This window comes from Bos javanicus, chromosome 7 (assembly GCF_032452875.1).
Source record: "Bos javanicus breed banteng chromosome 7, ARS-OSU_banteng_1.0, whole genome shotgun sequence".
NCBI lineage: Eukaryota > Metazoa > Chordata > Mammalia > Artiodactyla > Bovidae > Bos > Bos javanicus.
The window spans coordinates 49,838,334-49,854,626 of NC_083874.1; the positions used below are offsets into that span (position 1 = coordinate 49,838,334).

The following is a 16,293-nucleotide window of genomic DNA, read 5'->3' on the forward strand; positions in this document are numbered from 1 at the left end:
TGCAAGACAGCAAAAGAGCCACAGATGTATAGAACAGTCTTATGTACTCTGTGGGAGAGGGTGAGGGTGGGATGATTTGGGAGAATGGCATTGAAACATGTATAATATCATATACTAAACGAATCGTCAGTCCAGGTTCGATGCATGATACAGGATACTCAGGGCTGGTGCACTGGGATGACCCAGAGGGATGGTATGGGGAGGGAGGTGGGAGGGGGTTCAGGATGGGGAACATGTGTACACCCATGGTAGATTCATGTTGATGTATGGCAAAACCAATACAATATTGTAAAGTAATTAGCCTCCAATTAAAATAAATAAATGTATATTTAAAAAAAAAGAAAAGAAAACTCCAAAAAAAAAAAAAAGATGGATGGCAACGCCAACTCAATGGACATGATTTGAGCAAGCTCCATGAGATGGTGGACAGGAAAGCCTGGCATGCTGCAGTCCATGGGGTCTCAAAGAGTGACACACAACTTAGCAACTAAATGATTACATCCTCATGTCATTGCCTGCAACTTCAAAATATCAAAGTTGAGAGCTTGCATAACTGATGAATAAAAAGACTAGTATCACACTCAAGACCCTTAGAAACATGGCTCTCTTTATGGGAATCTGTTAACTCTTCAAACTAAAGAATGAACACGGGCTTTAACATCAAGTTCTGGGTTCAAGTGTTCAGTTCAGTTACTCAGTCGTGTCCGACTCTGTCATCCCATGGACTACAGCAGTAATATCTCTGCTTTTTAATATGCTGTCTAGGTTGGTCATAGCTTTTCTTCCAAGGAGCAAGTGTCTTTTAATTTCATGGCTGCAATCACCATCTGCAGTGATTTTGGAGCCCCCCAAAATAAAATCTCTCACTGTTTCCATTGTTTCCCCACCTATTTGCCATGAAGTGACAAGACCAGATGCCATGTTCTTAGTTTTCTGAATGTTGAGTTTTAAACCAACTTTTTCACTCTCCTCTTTCACTTTCATCAAAAGGCTCTTTAGTTCTTCTTCACTGTCTGCCATAAGAGTGGTATTATCTGCATATCTGAGGTTACTGATATTTCTCCTGGCAATCTTGATTCCAGCTTGTGCTTCATCCAACCCAGCATTTCACATGATGTACTCTGCATATAAGTTAAATAAGCAGGGTGACAAGATACAGCCTTGACATATTCCTTTCCTGATTTGGAACCAGTCTGTTGTTCCACATCCAGTTCTAACTGTTGCTTCTTGACCTGAATACAGATTTCTCAGGAGGCAGGTAAGGTGGTCTGGTATTTCCATCTCTTTCAGAATTTTCCACAGTTTGTTGTGATCCACACAGTCAAAGGCTTTGGCATAGTCAATAAAGCAGAAGTATATGTTTTTTCTGGAACTCTATTGTTTTTTCTATGATGCAATGGATGTTGGCCATTGATCTCTGGTTCTTCTGCCTTTTCTAAATACAGCTTGAACATCTGGAAGTTCACAGTTCATGTACTGTTGAAACCTGACTTGGAGAATTTTGAGCATTACTTTGCTAGCGTGTGAGATGACTGCAATTGTGCACTAGTTTGAAAATTCTTTGGTATTGCCCTTCTTTGGGATTGGAATAAAAACTGACCTTTTCCAGTCTTGTGGCCACTGTTGAGTTTTCCAAATTTGCTGGCATATTGAGTGCAGCACTTTCACAGCATCATCTTTTAGGATTTGAAATAGCTCAACTGAAACTCCATCACCTCCATCAGCTTTATTCACAGTGATGCTTCCTAAGGCCCACTTGACTTTGCATTCCAGGATGTCTGGCTATAGGTGAGTGATCACACCATCATGGTTATCTCGGTCATGAAGATCTTTTTTTTTGCACTGTTCTTCTGTGTATTCTTGCCACCTCTTCTTAATATTTTCTGCTTCTGTTAGGTCCATGCCATTTCTGTCCTTTATTGGGCCCATCTTTGCAAGAAATGTTCCCTTGATATCTCTAAGCTTCTTGAAGTGATCTCTAGTCTTTCCCATTCTACCGTTTTATTCTATTTCTTTGCATTGATCACCGAGGAAAACTTTCTTATCTCTCCTTGCTATTCTTTGGAACTCTGCATTCAAATGGGTATATCTTTCCTTTTCTCCTTTGCCTTTAGCTTCTTTTCTCAGCTATTTGTAAGGCCTCTTCAGACAACCATTTTGCCTTTCTGCATTTCTTTTTCTTGGGGATGGTCTTGATCACTGCCTCCTGTACAATGTCACGAACCTCTGTCCATAATTCTTCAGGCACTCTGTGTATCAGATCTAATCCCTTAAACATGTTTGTCACTTCCACTGAATAATCATAAGGGATTTGATTTAGGTCATACCTGAATGGTCTAGTGGTTTTTCCTACTTTCTTCAATTTGAGTCCTCCCATAAACCATTTCAGAGTCCTTAAGCAATTACCCTGTTCTATAAAGCCAGAATAATATTACCCATAGCACATGCAGAGTACATCATGCGAAATGCTGGGCTGGGTGAAGTACAAGCTGGAATCAAGATTGCCGGGAGAAATATCAATAACTTCAGATGTGCAGTTGACACCACGCTTATGGCAGAAAGCAAACAGGAGCTAAAGAGCCTCTTGATGAAAGTGAAAGAGGAGAGTGAAAAAGCTGGCTTATAACTCAACATTCAAAAAATGAAGATCATGGCATCTGGTCCCATCATGCATGGCAAATAGATGGGGAAACAATGGAAACAGTGACAGACTATATTTTGGGAGGCCCAAAAATCACTGCAGATGGTGACTGCAGCTATGAAATTAAAAGACGCTTGCTCTTTGGAAGAAAAACTATGACAAACCCAGACGGCATATGAAAAAGCAGAGACATTACTTTGCCAACCAAGTCTGTCTAGTCAAAGCTATGGCTTTTCCAGTAGTCATGTATGGATGTGAGAGTTGGACCATAAAGAAACCTGAGTGCTGAAGAATTGATGCTTTTAAACTGTGGTGTTGAAGAAGACTCGAGAGTCCCTGGGACTGCTTGGAGATCCAAACAGTCAATCCTAAAGGAAATCAGTACTGAATATTCACTGGAAGGACTGAAGCTGAAACTCCAACAATTTGGCCACCTGATGCGAAGAACTGACTCATTGGAAAAGACTTTGATGTTGGGACAGATTGAGGGCAGGAGAAGGCAACAACAGAGGATGAGATGGTTGGATGGCATCACCGACTCAATGAGTTTGAGCAAGCTCTGGGAGCCGGTAATGAACAGAGAAGCCTGGCGTGCTGCAGTTCACGTGGTTGCAAAGAGTCGGACACAACTGAGTGACTGAACTGAACCGACAGCAAGAGTTGTTGCAGGATAAAATAGAGACAATATACTTTAAGAACCTGCTCCTTGCTGGCTCCTTTTCCACAACCACCCTTCCTCATATCCACACTGTACTTGGTCCAAGCTAGTCCAGTTCTCTCTGGCATACTATGCTCTTCAAGTCCTCCCCATTCTACAGAAAAGAAACTGAATTTTTAATAATTTCTCAAATCTTTAAAGGAGAAAAAATAATTTAATACTTAACTATCCCAGGGCCCCATTCATAGATCACTGGGTTGTCACTGTGAAGGTGCTTTCGTAATTCAACAAAGCTATGAGCCATGCTGTGTAGGGCCACCTGAGACATCCATGGGTGGGTCATTGTGAAGAGTTCTAACAAGACATGATCCACTGAAAGAGGGAATGGCAAACCACTCCTGTATACTTGGCATGAGAAGCTCATGAACTGTATAAAAGAACAAAAAGCTATGACACCAAAAGATGAGTCCCCCAAGTCTGAAGGTGTACAATAAGCTGCAGGGGAAGAGCGGAGGACAACTACTAATAGCCCCAGAATGCATGAAGCACCTGGGCCTTCAAAGAATGAAGCAAAGTGGAAACATACTGCACAGGAACCCGAAATGTTAGGTCCATGAATCAAGGTAAATTGGACATGGTCAAGCAAGAGATGCTAAGAATAAACATCTACATCTTAGGAATCAGTGAACTAAAATGGATGGCAATGGGAGAATTTAACTCAGATGACCATTATATCTACTACTGTGGGCAAGAATTGCATAGAAGAAATGGAGTAGCCCTCATAATCAACAAAAAGTCTGAAATCAGTACTTGGGTGCAATCTCAGTTTGCTTCCAAGGCAAGCCATTCAACATCACAGAAATTCAAGTCTATGCCCCAACTACCGATGCTGAAGAAGCTGAACTTGATCAGTTCTATGAAGACCTAGAAGACGTCCTAGAACTAATACCAAAAAAGATGTTCACTGGGGATTGGCATGTAAAAGTAGGAAGTCAAGAGATACCTTGAGTAACAGGCAAGTCTGGCCTTGGAGAACAAAATGAAGCAGGGCAAAAGCTAACCAAATTCTGTTAAGAGAATGCACTGGTCATAGCAAATACTCTTTTTCAACAACACAAGAGATGATTTTACACATGGACATAACTGAATGGTCAATACCAAAATCAAATTGATTATATTTTTTGTAGCTGAAGATGGAGAAGCTGTATACAGTCAGCAAAAACAAGACCTGGAGCTGATCATCAGCTTCTCATAGCAAAATTCAGAAAGAAAGGGGAAAACCAAAGAAAGGGGGAAAACCAGCAAGCCAGCCAGGTACTACTTAAATCAAATTTCCTATGAATATGCGGTGGAGGTAACAAATAGACTCAAGGGATTAGATCTACTTAACAGTGTGCCTGAAGAACTATGAAACGAAGGTCCTTAATACAGTACAGGAGACAGCGAAAAACAACATCCCAAAGAAAAAGAAAAGCAAGAAGGCAAAGTGGCTATCTGAGGAGGCTTTACAAATAGCTGAAGAAAGAAGAGAAGTAAAGAACAAGGGAGAAAGGGAAAGGTGAATGAAAGTCACTCTGCCGTGTCTCTTTGCAACTCCATGGAATCCCATGGAATTCTCCAGGCCAGAATACTGGAGTAGGTAGCGTTTCCCTTCTCCAGGGTATATTCCCAACCCAGGGATCAAATCCAGGTCTCCCACCATGCAGGCGGATTCTTTTACCAGTTGAGCCACAGGAAAGCCCAAGAATACTGGAGTGGGTTGCCTATCCCTCCTCCAGAGAATCTTCCCAACCTGATCCATATTGCCAATGACTATCGAACCAGGGTCTCCTGCATTGCAGGCAGATTCTTTACCAACTGAGCTATCAGGGAAGCCCAAAGGGAAAGGTACACCCAACTAAATGCAGAGTTCCAAAGAACAGCAATGGAGAGACAAGAAGGTCTTCTTCAATGAACAGTGCGTAAAACTAGAAGAAAACAACAGAAGGCCAAAGACTAGAGATCTCTTGAGGAAACTTGGAGCTATCAAGGGAACATTTTGCCCAAAGATGGGCACAATAAAGGACAGAAATGGTGGAGATCTAGTAAACACTGAAAAGATCAACAAGAGATGGAAAGAATACACAGAAGAACTGTACAAAAAAGATCTTAATGAATTGGATTACTATGATGATGTGGTCAGCCACCCAGAGCCAGACATTCTGGAATGTGAAAATCAACTGGGCCTTAGGAAGCACTGCTTTTAATAAAGTGAGTGGTGTGATGGAATTCCAGTAGAACTATTCAAAACCCTAAAGGATGATGCCATCAATGTGTTACATTCAATATGTCAGCAAATCTTGAAGACCCAGCAGTGGCCACAGGGTTGGAAAAGGTCAATTCTCATACCAATCCCAAGATGAGTAATATTAAAGAATGTGACAACCATTGGACAATTGCACTCATCTCCCATGTGAGTAAGGTCACGCTTAAAACCTTGCATGCTAGGCTTCAGCATTATGTGAACTAAGAACTTCCAGATGTCCAAACTGGGTTTTAAAAAGGAAGAGGAACCAGAGATCAAATTGCCAGCATTTGCTGGATCACAGAGAAAACAAGGGAATTCCAGAAAAACATCTACCTCTGTTTCATCAACTACACTAAAGCCTTTGACTGTGTGGATCATAACAAACTGTGGAAAGTTCTTAAAGAGATGGGAATACCAGACCATTTTATCTGTCTCCTGAGAAACCTGTATGCAGGTCAAGAAGCAACAGTTAGAACCCTGTGTGGAACAACTGATGGCTCAAGACTGAGAAAGCAGTATGACAGGGTTGTCTGTGGTCACCATGTTTGTTTAACCTACTACACCAGGCACATATGAGAAATGCTGGGCTGGATGAGTAACAAGCTGAAATCAAGATAGGTGGGAGAAACATCAACAACCTCAGATATGCGGGATGATGCCACTCTAATGGCAGAAAGCGAAGAGGAACTAAAGTCTCTTGATGAGGGTGAAAGAGAGTGAAAGAGCCTGTCTAAAACTAAATATTAAAAAAACTAAGATTACGGCATCTGGTCCAGAAGGAGAAAAGGTGGAATTAGTGACAGATTTTCTCTTCTTGGGCTCTAAAACCACTGTGGATGGTGACTGCAGTCATGAAATCAGAAGATGATTGCTTCTTAGCAGGAAAGCTATGACAAACCTAGACAGTGTGTTGAAAAGCAAGAGACATCACTCTGCCGACAAAGGTCTGTATAATCAACGCTATGGTCTTCTCAGTGGTCACGTGTGGTTGTGAGAGCTGTAAAGAAGGCAGAATGCTAAAGAATTGATACCTTCAAATGTGGTGCTGGAGAAGACTCCTGAGAGTCCCTTGGACAGCAATGAGATCAAACCAGTCAATCTTAAGGGAAATCAACCTGAATACTTGGTGGAAGGACTGATGCTGAAGCTCCAGTATTTTGGTTATCTGATGAGAACAGCCAACTCATTGGAAAAGCCCCAGATGCTGGGAGAGATTGAGGGCAGGAGGAGAAGAGAGTGTCAGAGGATGAGATGGCTGGATGGCATCACCAATCCAATGGACATGAACTTGGACAAACTTTGGGAGATGGTGAGAAACTGGGAGGCCTGGTGTGCTGCAGTCCATGGGGTCGCAAAGAGTCAGACACAACTGGATGACTGATCAACAACAATCCCAGAGCAGGGCTTCCCTGGTGGCTCAGTGGTAAACAATCTGCCTGCTAATGCAGAAGACGTGAGTTCAATCCCTGGAGAAGGAAAGATCGGGAAGATCCCCTAGAGAAGAAAACGGCAACCCACTCCAGTATTCTTGCCTGCGAAATCCCATGGACAGAGGAGCCTGGCGGGCTATAGTCTGTGGGGTCACCAAGAGTCAGACATGACTTAGCAACCAAACAACAACATCCCAGAGCAAAAAGTTTTTTGATTGTTTGTTTGTTTAGCTTAAAACTAGTTATGGTAGAAATTGCTAGTGATTCCTCATGATCTGTTCTCCCATTCTTCCACAGCAGCCAAACTTTTGCTGGGCAAATGAAATACAAGTAAAAAAGACTACATTTTGGCCAACAAGATATAAGCAGAAACATCATTTGCCAGATTTCAGGTCTTCCTTAAAAGACTTAATCGTCACTGGCTTCCTCTTCTATGTCCCTTCTTCCACTCTGCTCCCTGGGATGCAGATCCGGTCATTTAAAATGATGAAGAAAGGGTTATTCCTTAGGGCAGGAATCTTAGTGTGACTAGAACGAACTCAAGACCCACCGTGTCCACCTGAAGCAGGGCTGCCATACCGGCCCTGCTGATCTGAAGATCGTGTTTAGGTGAAAGAGAAATAAACATCTATCTTATATATACCATTTCCTGTTACTTGCAGACAATTCATAATGTCTAGACCAAAATCAGACACATCCCCTTAAGTAAGATATGACTTACTTCTAACCAACACAGGAAAGGTAACAGGATGCATGTGAACACGTACATATCACTGCACTACCTGACACCGTAATGTCTGTTTTGCTGAGAACTTGCTCTCTCTCTCACTGGCTTTGAAAAACCAAGCTGCCATGTTGGGAGATATTTATGGAGATGAACACATGGCAAGAAACTGAGAGCAGGCTCCAGCCAGCAAGAAAATGAAGCCCCTAATGTGCCAACCTGCAAAAGACTGAATTCTGCAAAAAACATTGGACCCCCATGAGCTTATTAGAAAGATACCCTTCCCCAGTCAAGCCTCAGGTTAGAAGTCAGCTATTGCAGTGATACTGGAGAAGGAAATGGCAACCCACTCCAGTATTCTTGCCTGGAGAATCCCAGGGATGGAGAAGCCTGGTGGGCTGCCGTCTATGGGGTTGCACAGAGTCGGACATGACTGAAGCAACTTAGCAGCATCAGCAGCAGCACTGCAGTGATACAGAGGACCCACTGAGTCATGTGTGGAATCCTGAACCATAGATACTGAAATAGAAAATGTGCATTGCTTTAAGCAGCTAAGTTAATGGTAACTTGTCAGACAGCAACAGATAACTAATACACTGGCTAAAAAAATCATTACAGATATGTAAAGATGATTCACTATTGGGTAATATACAAATATAATTTGCCAAATGAGGTCACAGTAGGATTATCACACAGTCATCTAGGTAGATGGCAAAAAGGCATACAATTCACCATAAATTTTTTTTTAATTTTATTTTATTTTTAAACTTTACATAATTGTATTGGTTTTACCAATTATCAAAATGAATCAGCCACAGGTATACATGTGTTCCCCATCCTGAACCCTCCTCCCTCCTCCCTCCCCATACCATCCCTCTGGGGTAAACTTCCCAGACTTCTGGGTAGTCCCAGTGCACTAGCCCCAAGCATCCAGTATTGTGCATCGAACCTGGACTGGCCTCTCGTTTCATGCATGGTATTTTACATGTTTCAATGCCATTCTCCCAAATCTTCTCACCCTCTCCCTCTCCCATAGAGTCCATAAGACTGTTCTATACATCAGTGTCTCTTTTGCTGTCTCGTACACAGGGTTATTGTTACCATCTTTCTAAATTCCATATATATGCGTCAGTATACTGTATTGGTGTTTTTCTTTCTGGCTTACTTCACTCTGTATAATAGGCTCCAGTTTCATCCACCTCATTAGAACTGATTCAAATGTTTTCTTTTTAATGGCTGAGTAATACTCCATTGTGTATATGTACCACAGCTTTCTTATCCATTCATCTGCTGATGGACATCTAGGTTGCTTCCATGTCCTGGCTATTATAAACAGTGCTGCGATGAACATTGGGGTACACGTGTCTCTTTCCCTTCTGGTTTCCTCAGTGTGTATGCCCAGCAGTGGGATTGCTGGATCATAAGGCAGTTCTATTTCCAGTTTTTTAAGGAATCTCCACCCTGTTCTCCATAGTGGTTGTACTAGTTTGCATTCCCACCAACAGTGTAAGAGGGTTCCCTTTTCTCCACACCCTCTCCAGCATTTATTCTTTGTAGTCTTTTGGATCGCAGCCATTCTGACTGGTGTGAAATGGTACCTCATAGTGGTTTTGATTTGCATTTATTTCTTTTAGATGCCCTTGGTGAAAATGAAATTTATATATGCACACTTAATGCTACTCTAACATATTTACTTGACATAAACATATGTAATATAAACACATATAAAAATAGATAAAAGACACATACACATCAAATGCCATCATCATGTATAATCATGAAACATCAAAAGGATTCCTGTCAAAAACAAATTACCTACTATACCACTATAAAAGAAAATATGTATCTTTCTTTGCATGTATTTTGACTGTATAAACTAAAGAATAAACTGAAAATCTTTTATAAACAATAAAATAGTTTAGTAAGGTACTAGGCAGTATTTTTTTGAAAAAATCAATGGCCAAATCATTTCCAATAATAGTGAGTTAGATTATTCAGATCAAACCACTCTGAAAACAAAAAAACCTGAATATAAAAATACATTCACTAAAAGCATCAAAAAAGCAACAAAATGTTTAGGAACTACAAAACCAAAAGCTAAGGAAGGGACAAAACAGAACCAGAGTATGAAAGCCACTCAACCCTGCAGCATTCATTGATTCATTCAACTTGGGTTTTGGTTTTGGCAGCCCTGTGGGGAAAGGAGAATAAAGTCAAAGTCTAGAGCCACCCAAAGTGGGAACTCTCCCCACATTTTCCTGAGAGTTTAGTCTTTTGAATTCCTAGCTTAAAGGTGAATTAGAAAGACTGCCCTGGCAATACTCAGTGCAACAGCTATGTGGGGAGCACAGGGCAAGGGAAGGAAAAGGAAAAAGGAAAAGAAAAAGCTGACCCCAAAAAACTGAAGTCACAATCTGCTTCCACATGGTTTACAATCTAGACTCACATCTCTTGGGCAGACTAAGAAATCTCAAGTTGTGAACTTGATTTGCCATGGTTCCATATCGTTAATTACCTCTAGGCACCTGGCAGAAGAGAACTCAAATCTGCTACAAATAATTTTTAATAATAATGACTAGTACAGTAAAACAACCACCAAGCTTATAAGGAAACAAGGTACCACTGATGCAAATTGGCAGAAAAAGACCTGGAATTGTAAAAATATGTATTTTAAAATACGTATACTAGTTTTAAATAAAAGACATCCTTTAAAATTTCTGCAGCAAATAGGAAATTTTAGAAAGGAATAAATCAAACTTTGACAAGACACAAATAAAACTTCTAAAACTTAGAACTATAAATTCATAACTGAGTATTTAATGGACAGATTCAATAGCAGATTAGACAGAGTAGAAGGGAAAACAAGTAAACCAGAAGACATGCTACACAAAACTATTGAGGTTTCAACAGAAGTGGCATATATAGGGGAAATATGGAAAACAGGTAAAGAAATGTGAAAGACTACTGGATAAGAAGGTCTAACATATGTTTCTTTAGAGTCTCAAAAAGATAGGAAAAAGAAACAGGCGGAGACAATATTTCAAGCTATAATAGCTATAAATGTTCTAGAACAGATGAAAGACACAAATCCAGATTGAATAAATTCAACAAACTCCAAGCAGGAATTTTTTTTTTTTAATCTTCACCTAAATACATCATCATGGGAAAGTAAAAAAAAAAAATCATAAAAACAGAAATTCTTAAAAGTAGACAGTTGGGAGCTGTCTGTGCCACCTGCTAAAGCTGGCACTACTCTGTGGGGCCCTGCCTGCTCCTGGTCAGCACCATGTATGTGTCCTGTGACATCTGGCACTGGGTACAATCCATGTAGGAATTCTCAGTCAAGAACATTGACGAGAGCGTGGTTAACCTGGATAAGCACCAGGCTAAGTATGCATAGTCACCAGTGTGACCTTGCAAAGAGGCAAGACGGATGTAAATTACACTCATGAACGGCCAATGCGCAGAGTGTAGTTTACAGATTCTGCCCTTCCCTTGCAACCAGTTCAGGAGGCAGGAGCCAGGGAGCAATGCTGAGATCAAAAAGTTCGCCATGGCTACAGCATCAAATTTGGTTAAGTTCAGCGAGATCTGTGTGAATGGGGATGATGCCCACCCTCTGTGGAAGTGCATGAAAATTCAGCCCAAGGGGAGGAGGACGCTGGGAAATGCCATCAAATGGAACTTCACCAAGTTCCTCATTGACAAGAACAGCTGTGTGCTGAAATGGTATGGTCCCATGGAAGAGTCCCTGGTGGTACAGAACAACATGCCGTGTTACCTCTAGAGCTCTACCAGTGTGACGCCCTCACCCAAGCCTGCCGCCTGTGCCCCAGCAGCCTTCCACCGGTGCCCATGATGGTCTGCCTGAAAACCAGCCCCCAAGGGGGCAGACCCACCCTTGAGGGAGGAAGGTCCTTTGACCCAGCTGCAGCTTGGCAACCCCCAACCCTGGCTGCCTTGTAGGGATAAGACATACAATATAAAAAAAATAGGCAGAGATTGAGGGACACAGATTATTTTCAAAAGAGTGATCACTTGATAGCCAGATTCTTAACAGCAACAACAGAAGGCAGAATGGAATAATACATTTAATTCACTAAGAGAAAACAAATGTCATCATAAAATTTCATATCCAGAGGAAAGAGAGGGGCAGAAAGGAGGAAGAAAGGGAAAGGCAGACAGGCTCATAATCAGAACGTAGAATACATGTTCTTTTCAGGCACATGTGAACACTTATAAAAACTGATCATACACTAACAGAAAGTCTCAATTATTTTCAAATGACTGAAATTATAAAAGTATTTATCTAACCACAAGATAGATGTTACTAACAAAAACATAACTATGAACTTTCTGTTGCATTTGGAAATTGAGAAATACACTTAAGCGACATTCTCCATCCCCCTTCTGATGTCTATGTAGGAAGTTTTCTCTGTCCCTCTTCTTACTTTAATAAAACTCTGCTACACAAAGGCTCTTGAATGATCAAGCCTGGTCCCTGGTCCCAAAGCTAAATCTTCTTCTTCAGAGATCACGAATCCAACAGCGTTCAACGTAAGCTATCATCTTGGGGGCTTGTCCGGGATGTTCAGAACAAGGTAAGAACACTCAGAGTTCTAGCCTCTCTGCTTTCTCAGTATGCAAGTTTTCTGATTTACTTTACTAACTCTATGGTGTATTTGTGTGAATGAATGACATGTCCTGTGCGGTGCGTTCGTAATGACTTTGTAATGACTGAAGGCAACCCCCAAAAGGGGAGCTTTGTCGGGAGTTTATACCGACCTGCCAATGCCAAGAGAAATTCAAGGTCCCTGCAAGGGGAGTGACCAGAAATGGGCAAAGCATGTGGACCGAACTTTCCTTTCTCAGTCATCTTTTCCTGGTCGCTGACTATTTTGTAATTGCGTGGGGAATTGCAACTACTAACCTAATTTGTCAGATCATAGACTTTCAGGGGAACTGTGATCCATGCTGTTACTATGTACTTTTACTTAGATCCCATGTACGGAAGCACCTAGCCTTGCTAGGAGCAGAAAGTTACAGGAGCATGTTTGAGAGCGAGGTAGAGCTCTAGCTCCAGGAACGTCTCTCAGGCTAGAGGTTACTCTCTTGGCTGCCTGCCTCAGGGTCCAGCGACCTGAAAGTGAGTCTTTGTCATGGCTGTGTCTCCTATCTATGTGCATAGAAGCCCTGCTGTTGACCATGAGGTTTTTTAGTACACAGAATGGGAACTGAAGGATCTGGTCAGATTGGAAATGCAATGGGCTTCTTCCTTTGGTAGCACTAGCTCTTAATGGACCAGAGGAGGCTCTCTGATGGCTTTTGTCTCAACTCCTTGGATATTCCTTATGTGGAATCTGTGGAAATGAACTGGAAGGATTGGCCCTAATAGCTCAAGAACAAAAATCACTTTTTCTTCACTGGCTAACCCTCCACCATCTCTTTTGCTATCACATATACTGGTGTGGTGACACTCAGGAGGGACATCTTGGTTGCTGTTCGTCCCTTTATGACTCGCCACTTCTACTGCAGTCAGGACTGTACTCAGGAATGAACATACGCACACATAAGATGGATGCTTCCCCTAGTAGTACTAGCTTGGGAAACATTCCAGGAAAGCTACTCTGTTACACTCTGGGTGGCATCAGAGCAAAGGGCAAATCAAACAAAGGTCTTGGTGGCATGGAAGTAAGTCAATCTGGGATGCCATCAGGTCTACCCCTGGTGCCATCTCCACCCGACCTTAGTGGTAGAAACTGAAGGGATGAGTAAGACGCCTGCGTCGGTAAGGGACCGACTAAGTTCAACCAGGGAAGGAAAGTTTCAGTGGAGAGTCCGTCTACATCCCCATCTAGAGCAGGGAAGGATGCTTCTGGTGGAAAAAAAACCACGGCTGTGGATGCTGCTTTTTTCTTACAGATGGGAGCTAGCAGTTTCAGAACCACTTCTTTAAAATGTATTTAAAAAAACTGGGACAAGTTCAATCCCCAAAATTTAAAAAGACACACCTGATCTTCTTCTGTGATACTGAATGGCCACAGTATTCTTTGGAAGACAGGAAATGCTGCTGACCTGCTGAAGGATCTCAATTATTACTGTGTTACAACTAGACCAGTTCTGTAGAAAATAAGTGAAATGGATAGAAGTGCCATATGTGTTGCTCTTTATCTCTCTGAAAGACATGCCAGACTTATGTCCTAAGAGTGCAGATTTGAGTGTGAAACCTTCAGCTGCCTCCTGTTCTCTTACTTTGCCCCTTTACCTGGGGCTCCCAATGGAACAGGTTGAGAATCAGGGCACCCTTCTAGGAGGGGTTGCCTCAGTCTTGATAGAATTTCAAACAGTCCCAATTGCAGTCGAGACTATTTAGAGGATCCAAAATGTACATAGAAGCCTTTACGGGACTAACTTTACTTTATGAGCTTACTTGGAGAGATTTAATTTATGTCTTGGGACAGACACTGACTCCTGACACGAGCGCTCTAGCTTTGGGGGAAGCTACAATTCTGGAGATGAATGGCTTCAGGGTGAGACCAGGGGAAAGAGGGAACATGAAATAGCCCTCCTTCCTACTGGGAGCCAAGTGGTTCCAATAACAGAGCAACTTTGCTGAATGTATTCTTGTAGGACTCAAGTGAGCACATGCTAACACTTTATGCTAAGTTGGCTGACATAGAACAGGAAGAGAAGGAAACTCCTGGTAAATTCCTAGATAGACTAAGGGAGGCTCTCCACGGGTTTACTGATGTTGATCTTGAAAGTGCAGGAGGAGGAAGATAGACTTCTCACTCAGTCACCTCCAGATATCTGCCGTAAGTTACAAAAACAAGCATTTGCACCAAATCAGTCTTTAGAAAAACTGTTGCAGCTGGCTCAGACGGTATATTATGATAGAGAATATGAGGAGGAAAAATCGAGGCAAAAAAGAAGCAGGCAAAAGACTGAAGCCCCAACAATGGCTGTTAGACCTGCTGTTAGAAACAGCCTGAGAAAAATGCCCAGAGGGACCCAGGTGAAAAGGGACAGACTTGTTATTACTGTGGAAAGGAGGGGCATCGCAAGAGGGATTTCCCTCAGGCATCTAAGCTGCCCCCGGCTCCAGGTCCAGTCTGCAAAGGACCACACTGGAGACGAGACTGCCCTCTGAAGTGTAGGCCCCAAAGGTCAGAATTGCAAGATAATCTGGACTGAAGGTGCCCAGGGGTCCCCACACAAGCTCCCATCCTAATTACACCTAAGGAACTCCAGGTATTAATAACTGTGGAGGGCCAATCAGTTGGCTTCTTTAGGACACTGGGGCAACTTTCTCTGTGCTCACTGAAGCCCCTGGTCCGCTTTCCTCCTGATCCAGTACTGTAATGGGACTGTCTGGATGAGCCAAACATTATTATGTCAGTCATCTTTTAAGTGGCAACTGGGACTCTGTGCTGTTTTCTCACGAGTTTCTAATCATACCAGAGTCTCCCTCACCCCTTCTAGGGAGGGATATACTAAACAAGGTCCAGGCCTCTGTTTTCATGAATATGGAACCATTTCTTTTTAATGGAACAAACTGTAAATCCTAAAGTGTGGGCTGATGGAAAAGCTGTGGGTCAAGCACAAAATGCTGTTCTTGTCATTAACAAGCTCAAGACACTCACCTATTTTCACATCAAAAGCAGTATCCACTAAAGCCCAAGGTTAATGAATGGGCAAAATCTTACTGTACTGACTTCTCATGATATAAGTGGGATCTTAAATTCTAAAGTTCAGAGCAACAATGCTCCACCTTTAAAGCTGCTGTAACTCAAGTGGTATCAAAAGCTCTAGGAATAGAATATCACTTACACTATTCCTGGAGACTTTTTTCTTCAGAAAAAAGTTTAAAAGGCTAATGACATTATTAAAAGACATCCATGTAAGCTAACTCAGGAAACACAAGACAGTCAGTTTACAGTTCTACCCATAGCTTTAATCAGGGCTCAAATTGCAACTCCCCGCCCCGCCCCAAAAGAAGGGACTCTCTATGACAGACTGTTTTTGTGCACAGATATTGTCATAGAAAAAGCATGATACTGTCATCGAAAAAGAGAGTTCCAGAAAAACATCTATTTCTGCTTTATTGACTATGCCAAAGACTGACTGTGTGGATCACAATAAACTGTGGAAAATCCTGAAAGAGATCGGAATACCAGACCACCTGACCTGCCTTTTGAGAAACCTGTATGTAGGTCAGGAACCAACAGTTAGAACTGGACATGGAACAACAGACTGGTTTCAAATAGGAAAAGGAGTACATCAGGGGTGTATACTGTCACCCTGCTTATTTAACTTATATGCAGAGTACATCATGAGAAACGCTGGGCTGGAAGAAGCACAAGCTGGAATCAAGATTGCCAGGAGAAATATCAATAACCTCAGATATGCAGATGATACCACCCTTATGGCAGAAAGCGAAGAAGAACTAAAGAGCCTCTTGATGAAAGTGAAAGAGGAGAGTTAAAAAGTTGGCTTAAAGCTCAACATTCAAAAAACAAAGATCATGGCATCCGGTCTCATTACTTCATGGAA

General features: G+C 42.0%; 1 protein-coding gene and 1 pseudogene across 5 annotated transcripts in view; one reads left to right on the forward strand and one right to left on the reverse strand.

The window, feature by feature from the left end:
- Positions 1–16,293, reverse strand: part of SIL1 (SIL1 nucleotide exchange factor) — a 249,957-nt gene that overhangs the window by 45,085 nt on the left and 188,579 nt on the right. The gene's annotated exons all lie outside the window — the stretch shown is intronic.
- LOC133251758 (phospholipid hydroperoxide glutathione peroxidase-like) lies at positions 5,698–11,698 on the forward strand (annotated as a pseudogene).